Genomic DNA, 7,318 nt, shown 5'->3' with positions numbered 1-7,318 from the left:
TCCTGCTATTTGCATTCCATTAGAGGTGGAAAACAACAGAAATGCAGAACTTTGCCTTTTCCAATGCAGGCAAAATAGCACTTATCTGCTCACCCTTGACTATTCAGTTACAGCAAGCAGACAGTTTACTTAGTTATCAAACAAAAAGTCTATTAAGTTTATATATTTTTTAATTATTCATTATCACTACTCCAGTGACTCCATCCTATGCCTCTCTGAGTCTCTCCCTGTTTTTCTCTGGCACTTCTGCATGTAACCAGTCTTGCATTACTTACTGTGATTCCTACCTATACCTCAGTTAGCACTCTGTTCCTCTCTTACCAGAACTGTTACAAGTCACAAAGCCCTGCTGACATTTAAGACACAATTTTCTGTACACCAACACCTTTCAGCAGCAAGCTGCTAATCCCAGCTCTCTGCTAGGGCCCCCCACTTTGCTACAGCTCGGGAGTTCCCTGCATTATTCCTTCAGCTGTTGCCTCAAAACCACAAAGGAAAAGGTGCTCACAGCCCAGGATGGCTCATGAAGCAGACAGCAGGTGAAGCAATCACTAAAGGAACATAATTCTGCGTTTCTCAGGAAAGTTCAAACAGTTATTTTTGCTGGGGCCAGCCTTGCTCTTCCACACCAGCCTATAAGGCACCAGCAGGAGGTTTTTGTATCTGGTCACTCTGCTTTCCTCCTTCCAAATGCAGCTACAGCAATTAGTTTCAGAATTTAGCCTGTTAAGATGATTGAGAGGTGAGGAGTCGCTCGAAGGGGAGATTTATAAAAGAAAAGAAGAAAAAGCAAACATCAACTTACTAAAAATAAAACTGAGACTTTTTTTTTTAAATTTTGGAATTCAAGTAGGAAAAATGAACACTTAATTAAATGTTGTGATTTTTTTTGCCCCTCCCTGGGTAATTCAACATTTAAACCAGGAATATTGTATTAAGGTATAGTTTATTAAAACTAACAGAGTCAAATCTGAATTTAGATTTCAATGCCTCAGATTGAAGACAGACCAACCTATATATGTCTCTGTGAATTTTTCACAGAAAATGTGCATTTTGGTACTGTCTTCTGCTGTTTCTGAGATGGCTACAGGGCACTGGAATATGTTTCTTTCTGTTGTATAAATTTTTCAAGCAATAATCTGTGATGAACTGTAACATTTTGATAGTTCTAATTATGTTGCTCTGTGTTGTTGAATTAATCCTCAGATCTTTAAGACAGGTTATAAATTGTGCCTATATGGTCTTGCCAACCTCAAGACTCTGTAGACACATATATAGGTGCAGTAGTAAGTTATATGCTCACAGAGAAAAACTTCAAAATTTTGCAAAGAAAAAACTGTGGAAAAGATACACATAGATGTAAAACAAATTTAAGATTTAAAAATCTTTTCATTGAAAAATAGCTTAAAACACTGTGTGTTTTTTCCCTCTTTCATTCTGCACCAAGAATTTAAAACTTTGAGAAAGTAAACTATATGAAGGAATTAGTGTTTCATTGCATCATTTCTGAGTTTCCCAGCTGTTCCTTTACATCAGCTGCTCATTTACAGCCCCAAACTTAGAAACAACAAACATCATACACTTAGATGTTATCAACCTAATTCTTACCAAATGAACAAAGCTGTTCTGAAAATGTACTGGCCCAGGCCCCACATGCAAATCTCATAGCTTTACTAAGGATGCTACTGTGTGTAATCTAATTAGCTCTTGGCTATGGTGAAATTTACTTTTCCTTGGGTTTGCTGATGGCTGGAACAGTACTCGGATTAACATCCAAGAAGACAACATGGAGTTCAATGACTTGTGCCTCCCCTAAAAGTCACGCACAAACTTTGAGCAGTTTGACTTTTTGGCTGACAGAATTACCGGGAATACTCCTCTGCAGCCTGGCTGCACCCACTGCTGTGATTGCAGGTTTCCACTGTATTCAATCATTATTCACTGTGGATCTTTCCTCCCCAGCCCCATGAAATCCAGCTCTTCCTCCCAGCTGTATTAAGTGGCAGATGACCAAATAACATAAAATTTCTAGCTACCCTTTTCACTCACGCTGCAGAATAATGGAAAATATTTTAGGAAAACTCTCTGAAGGTGCGTACTAAATATCAAGACAGTAAAAATAAATATCCCGTAAGATAAATCTTTCTTTTTTATGCTTTGCAGAGGCATTTTGCATCAGCCCTTAAGCAGCTGTGGCTGTGCAAGACGTGGTTTATCCACAAGGGTGCTCTCTGCACGGAATACAGCCGGGGCAGGCAAAGCAGGTCCAATTACATTTGATCACTAGCACGGGAGATGTGATGTAGGAAGGAAGCATGGCAGAGCATCCTGACTCAAGAGCAGGCAAAACATCTTAGCTAAATATAGATTAGATGAAGTCTTGAAGCTGCTCCAACTTTTGAGAAGGTCTGGAAAGGCCTGGCTGGCGCCAAGACTGCTCAGAGACTGCCTGGTCCTGGTGTGCCATGCAGGTCCTGGGGACAAGCAGCACCTGACTGTCATTGCAGTGACTGGAAGCTCATCTGGTGATGCACAATGTACAAATCTTCCTTTTTCAGTGCTCTATTCTGGGACAGACATGCACTTTAAAGAGTTAACATTTGATAATGGTCTCTTTAGGTAGAAACCGATCCAGATATTCCTGTGAATATTCATAACTATTACTAATTTCACCTGAGTTTGTTAATTTGGCACCTGAGTGGCTCTCTAGTTCAGAAGCCCATGAATTTTATCTGTCAGATGGTCGGTGAATTGAATAAATTATGAGTGTGTCAACACAAAGATTTGGCTGCATTTCTTTTCCTTCAAATGAATACTGTGTAGTATTTGGTATGAAAGGCTCATTGGGAAACTGCAGCTAGGTAAAAGGCCAAAAAAAAAAAAAAAAAGAGGCAGAAAAGTATAAAAGAATCAGAACTTTAACAAACTCTTCACTCCAGTATTTAAAAAAAGCTCTGAAAGAAGGCTGCTCACATGGATTTACTGATAAAATCAGGAAGTTGAACTTTTTCTCAAGTCAGCTACTGCTGCTTTACAAGAAAGCTTCAGATTTTGCTACTTGGGTTTCAATATGAAGGGAACGCTTATAGGAGATTAATTTCTTAATCAAGGTTTTATATACAATTCTGATTTAGCATTCTTGAAATTTCACCAATCATAGTTAAATTATATTCATCAGTCTGCTTTTTAGCTCCTTCAAAATAACTCTAAGTACAAGAGGCTGTGAATTTCTAAGTCTTCAAGAATAAAGGACTGCTGCAAAAGATTTGAGCTCTGATTTTCAGTGGTTTTATCAGCTGGAGTACTAGCAGTTGCCTTTCTGTTGTAAAGGGAAATGCCTTATAAAAATTGACCATTTTAACTTCATACCACCTCAACAGATCATATCGCTGTCATCCTTTTAAAATGGAGATACTAAGACCAGATTTTTCATGCGTTTGACAACATTTTTTTCTACTTCCGTGCTAAGGCGTTGGAGGCTTGATTTTAAAAAAGTACAGAACATCAGCTCCAGCACAAATCTGCAGCTCAAGAAGCTGCTCAGTGACCATGGAAAAATCATGACCTGCAGCTGCCCTTCAAACACGGCCTTAGTGACTTGCCCAAAGCCAGCTAGTGAGATATAATTACTGCTGAAACAAGAGTTTGTGACATTGAAGGGTTTTTTAATGCTATTATGTATTTGTATTGTGATAAAATTGAAAAACACTGTAAAGAGTAGGTCACCTCCTAAAGACATTTTCTTACTGTTGTCCTAGTTTTCCCTTACATTTTTCCTCCTGCATTTAGAGCATTACGGCACTCGTGGTGGTGTGAGATCCACAGTTCACAGGAAGACGTTTGCCCAGGAATCTAAGTTTTGCTGGAGGATTGATATCCCTTTTGAACCCTTTTCAGGTTCCAAAGTGATCCATCAGGGCACTGTGATCTAAGACAGCATTTTAGGACACATTTAACTTACAGGGAGCTTAAAATTGTATTTAAAATCAAATACATTGCACTCAAATACATTTTTAAGTGCTTACTCCAGAATTCAGGTCCTGGTATGTAAATGTTCTTAATGCATTATCTATAAACATCACAAATATACATCTATGTACCCTTCTAGATAAAGGAAGAAAGGCATTGCAGAATATCCATATCATAGAAAACAAGTGTGTTTCTAAGACAAAATCACATCGATTTTTTTTGTCATGAGCAGAAGGGTAAGAACATTTTCTTCAGTGAGCCTCAGCAATCCCACTTGCATCACAGGGCAAAAGGTGCAGATCCAAGCTGCATCCCAGGAAAGCATGCAGAGTGTGCTGCATTCCATGAAACTCATTCCTGAAGGTTTTCCTGAGCTGGGGTCTCAAGGAGGACATTTCCTTTTCCTGCCTCTCAAATGACCGGCAGACTTTTCGAGGATTCTCTCCCATCTAGTGTTTAACCACTCTCACTTTCTTCTGAGCTTGCTCACAAAGCCTTTATCTTATTTGTCAATGTTTGATATTAAAATAAAAAAAGGTATTAATCTCTGCAGTGACCTTTCTGCTTTATTTCTCCTGGAAGGGGATGCTGCATCTTTTGTAAGTAACTTCAAGGCAAGATATTATGCGGCATTCAAACATATGGCTTTTATCCAGTTAATCATTGTGCATTACCTACTTTCATCAATGTTCAGAAACTTAATTCCAGGATTACTCATTCCCCCTAAAATCCAAATAAGAAAATCAGAAGAATAGACCCAAACAATAGAACTTTTATACCAGGATAATTAGAAAAGGAACCTATTACCCAGGATTATAATTACTGACTAACATATTAAATGACCTTTAACATTTACCTTAAGCCCCAGATTTCTAGAAAACCAGAAAGGTTATGAATGCCATATTAGTAATCTTTAATCTTTATTACTGCTGTGGACAGAATTTTAATGATTTTTAAATAGGCAGCGGTCACTAACATATCCCTATTAAAATAAAAAAATCTCATAAAAAATTAAATGGATTAAGACTTCAAATGTACCATCATCAAAAGTATTATCTAATTATGGAGTTCAGTGAACAGGCCAAGTGAAATGGTTGGTAATATTAGTTACTTACCACATGGGAATGCCCGGGATTTATGCACAAATAGATTCTGCTTCTGTTGCAACATAGTAATTAAGAATTTGTCAGGGAAATTTGACCCTCTAGGGTAGATATTACTTTGTAAAATAAGAATGGCAGAGCACTAGTCTCCTTGCTGCACATAATTTAACTTGATTATTTATACATCAAAGGGAGTCTGCAGTGACTGCAGTATAATATTTAAGTTGAGGGATATTAGAGAAAGAAGCATCTAGTGAAATCTTTTTCCCAAATCTCCGTGAGAAAATAGAGGAAATTTTCATAAAGCATTTCATTTTGCATATAAATTGGTGCCTAGATTGTGCCTGTGAATTTACTGCTGTCAAATTTAATTTTTCTTTAATTCTTCAGGCCCAGATGTGAAAAGCTCTGTGTGCAGGCTGCAATTTTCAATGCTTACAGGTAGCACCCGGATCGATAATGTGTCTTTATGAGAAATTACCATTAATGTTATTGAGTATGCATTTTGCTTTATAGGATAATAAGGTAATATGAAATGCCAATTCATTCATTAGGAGAAAGCTAAGTGCTTAAACGAAATGGGTGACAGGTCTGAAAAAAGATGTAGTTGTGGGCAGGAAGTCAAGAATGGATTTTTAATGGCCTAATACCAAAAGGTTTTTACCACTTATTTGCATTTGCTTCCTATAAACAATATTAACTTTAGAATAAAAGTGCTCGAATATTTAAATTGCAGTAAGTGATTCCACTTGCAGAGGCTATTTGGAAATGCTGGGTTTCTGGGAAACTCTGCCTGGCCTTTTCAAAGACCACAACGTGAACTCATCTGGTGCAAAAATTAAAACAAAACTCATTTAAATTGACAGGCATAAAGCAAGCATATTTTGAGCATGGCCAAAAAGCCAGAGGTTAATATGTGAAAAACAAACAAACAAAAAAGTGCTTCAGCTCTTTGTTCAAAGTACAGTGTTCTCCCAGCTCAGTGCAGTAAAAACAGCAGGTATTGAAAAGAAGAGTTTGTCAAGGGAAAAAAATCCGAACTAAACCCAGATCCCATTGCTATTGTTCAAAAGAGTACTGCAGCTCCTCAGAATACAATACTAACAAAAAACCCCAAAAAACCCCCAAAAAGTGGTGTTGTTTGAAAGTCTGTTCATAAAGTAAGAAATTAATTAATTTCTAGATACATTCAGTGTCTGAAACTGTGACCACAAGAAAGAAAGTTAAGAGACCTTTTACAAAACCTCACTAGGTTCTTTTTTCCCCCAAGTCCTAACTCACTTTTCTGAGTGAGTTTCTGAGTTTCTTTTTTTACAGTTTTCAGTGAGTTGTTTGCCCTCTTTTTTTCTGCACTGGAACCCCCACACATGATCCCTGGAGCATGAGCTGTGCCAGGGGACGCTGCCATCCTGATCCTGCACAGGTTGGAGCCTGGGGGAGGTTTATCCCTCTCCATGGGGAGAGGATCAGACCCTGCAGGAGATAACTTGCATGCCTGGAAGCAGAGCTGGCTTTTCTTGGAGCAGTACTCTGTTAGAGACATGGCCCCATTCCCTGCTCCTGCCCCCCTCGAAAAGCCTCCACCAGCCAAAGCCCCCTTCAAACTTCTGACATAGAAATGCCAAGTTTTGCCTTACTAATGTAATTTATTAGGATGTAACACAAGGCATGGCAAGGAGGCAATTCACAAGCCTACCCAGGGAAAAACACATCCAGGTTCTTCAGTGTTCCTCACTCCCATTGCAAAGTGTTACTTCAGTTACAGGAATAACTTAATGTTATTAGCATTACAGGAGTAGCTCAGTGCTAAAGTTTCCAAAGCTGGTCTTTTTTCCACAGGAATACGGGGACCTGACTTCCATTTAAAATGATGGCATTCTCTTCAATTAGATCAGAATTCAGAATTCCTCAACAAAGATTTTCCTAAAGTTTTCATTTGGTCTTTTATGACCTTCACATTTTTGCTCTTCAGCAGCAAATAAGACATTTTATTTACTATCAACACCTTAATACAGCAGTTTGAAAGCAGACAGCTTAATCATTTTTCCTTTTGAATAGCTAACATTGTAAAAACAAAGGACAGACACCAGAAAAAGCTTTAAAGTTTTATTTTTATTTTTTTTTTCTACTTTAACTTGGCAATGGCTGCTTTGCCTAAAGTTTTTTTTTTGTTTGGTTTTTTTTTTTTTTAACTTTTATGTGGGGCTCTTTTTATTTTTTTTTCCCTTGCCCTTCAACATCTCAAA

General features: G+C 37.9%; 1 long non-coding RNA gene across 2 annotated transcripts in view; it reads right to left on the bottom strand.

The window, feature by feature from the left end:
* The window catches only part of LOC108444694, a 216,227-nt gene that overhangs the window by 6,405 nt on the left and 202,504 nt on the right, over positions 1-7,318 (bottom strand). The window lies entirely within an intron of this gene.

The sequence above is a fragment of the Corvus brachyrhynchos genome, unplaced genomic scaffold (genome assembly GCF_000691975.1).
Source record: "Corvus brachyrhynchos isolate BGI_N302 unplaced genomic scaffold, ASM69197v1 scaffold191, whole genome shotgun sequence".
Lineage (NCBI taxonomy): Eukaryota > Metazoa > Chordata > Aves > Passeriformes > Corvidae > Corvus > Corvus brachyrhynchos.
The sequence above is the reverse complement of the archived record's forward strand: the minus strand, read 5'-3'. Positions and strand labels throughout refer to the sequence as shown.